The sequence below is a fragment of the Pteropus vampyrus genome, unplaced genomic scaffold (assembly GCF_000151845.1).
Source record: "Pteropus vampyrus isolate Shadow unplaced genomic scaffold, Pvam_2.0 Scaffold242, whole genome shotgun sequence".
Lineage (NCBI taxonomy): Eukaryota > Metazoa > Chordata > Mammalia > Chiroptera > Pteropodidae > Pteropus > Pteropus vampyrus.
This window is the reverse complement of record NW_011889023.1, coordinates 2,559,474-2,561,406: the sequence shown is the minus strand read 5'-3', so window position 1 is coordinate 2,561,406 and position 1,933 is coordinate 2,559,474. Positions and strand designations below refer to the sequence as shown.

Here is a 1,933-nt window from a genome sequence, read left to right as displayed (position 1 = left end):
GGGCGGGCGTGGGGTCGGTCGTCCCTCCGCCTCGCCGCCGCCGCCGCCTCCCGAGTTCGGGGCTCTGCTGCAATGTCTGCGAGGCTGACTTTGAGCGCCTCGCTCGCCGCCCGCCCGCAGCCGCGCTCCTCCCTCCGCCGCCGAGTCCGCCGCGGCCCAGTCCCTCCCCTCGCCTCTGCACGCCATTCAGCTCCTCAGCCAAGTTTCTTAACCCTTTTTTACCCCTCCTTCCCATTGTCACGGGGCGGGAGGAAGCCACTCGGGTCCCGGCAGCTCACTGGCGCTGTGGAGCCCCCTCTGTTGTGTTGTTTTCTTCCCTGATCGCCCTCCGGATGGCCGGGCGGGGGCTGCAGGGCCCTGAGGCGGCAGGAGGACCGCGCCGGCCGGGAGAGGTGGGCGCCCCTCGCGCCCCAGCGATCTCCCTGGGCTCCCGGCTCTGTCCAGCCGCCCCGGACCGCCGAAGGCGCCTGGACAGCTCCTCCCTGGGGCCCGGGGCGTCTTTCTCGTCACACAGGCCGAAAGCTCCCGTTTGGGGCACAGCCTGGGAGCCGGGACGCACAGGGTCCCCGCCTGGATGCTGGCGCCTTAGGGGTCCCCTCCTCCCATTTCACCCTGCAACACGCGGTCCCTTGGCTCCCCTCACCCACCTCCAACTTCCACCACCTTGTAACCTGTGTGTCCTGCTTTAATCTTGTTGGGGAAGGGGACAGGCACTAACTCCAGGTCACTTTGACCCCACGCCCAACTCGTAGTAGGCACCCAGGAATAAATATGGAGTGACTCCAAGAGAAAACTGGGATGGAGACCTGAAGAGTGCCCCGTTCAGCTCCTTGGACGGACGTAGGTCCCAGGAATAGGGTTTATCTTCAGCTGCTTTGTCACTGCGAAGTCTCCAGCGGAGTCTGTCAGCGAATCTACTTACTCATCCCCGGGAGGAATTCGACCCTACAAAACAAGGCAAAAAGGAACAGGGCTGCCACTTCTTCGGCAGCTCTCCTCGGTTCAGTCTCTGAATAAGAAATAACAATTACATCACGAGGCCCGGGCGGCAGCGCTGTGGAGCCTCTGGGTTTCCTGCAGCCTAATCTCTCTGAACCCGCCTCTAAATTGAGGTTATATGGATTCGCGAACAGAGAAAGTGGAGGGAGGAGAGAGTCATACGAAACCATAATTTCCCCTTCTTGTATTTGCTGTTTTAAAATCTTGTCCTCTTTACGCTCCCCAAACATCTAACTAGAACGATTCTCCCTCAACACCTCCCCAGATGTCAGGTTTCTTTTTGACTCTAGCATCTAGCATTTAGTAACTCGCCATGAAAAAAATTACCAGGGGAAATGAGTGCCATTGCTGAAATTGTTTGTGCTTGATACAAAAACGCCAGAGGACAGCTTAACCTCACCCTAAACTCTGAAATGGCATGCCCGTGTTAAAACACTTATAACACAAAACAAATGAGTGTATGAAGAACTCTAGTCTTATATGTAGGTTTTCATAGTCTTTAGAATTCTATAACATTTGAAAATAGAGTTGCTAGTGTAATTTTAAAAAATGTATTCAAGTCATAAACAGCCTTCTATGCCTGTTATATAACGGCTGTAATGTGCATTCAGAATTTCCTTCAACCTTTAAAGATATGAATGAGTGTTTTGGAATATTTTCACAATCTTAAAAGCAAATTTTCAAACTACTGCTTCATAAATCTGGCACCTAGCACAGTGCTGGGCACATGGTAGGACTATTTTGCTTAATGGTGATAGTGCATTTTAGAGCAATTATTTTACATCACGCTAGCAATTCAACTGTGCAATCTGTTGCCATCTTATATAGTTTAAATCTCATATGATAGCTTATTATTTGCAACTTAGTAAAGTCTGCTGTTCTATAGAGCATCATTTATCCAGGATTGATGCAAAGCAAACTATTCCAGTTAAGT

At 51.9% G+C, this 1,933-nt stretch overlaps 1 protein-coding gene across 6 annotated transcripts in view; it reads right to left on the bottom strand.

The window, feature by feature from the left end:
* Nucleotides 1-1,022, bottom strand: part of NRIP1 (nuclear receptor interacting protein 1) — an 86,263-nt gene extending 85,241 nt beyond the window's left edge. For 4 of the 6 annotated variants that reach the window (XM_011374258.2, XM_023519978.1, XM_023519980.1 and 1 more), the window contains exon 1: nucleotides 807-1,016. The gene's annotated coding sequence lies outside the window, so the exon portion shown is untranslated. The other 2 variants (XM_011374260.2, XM_023519979.1) reach the window with 2 other exon arrangements.
* Between the last annotated feature and the right edge of the window lie 911 nt (nucleotides 1,023-1,933).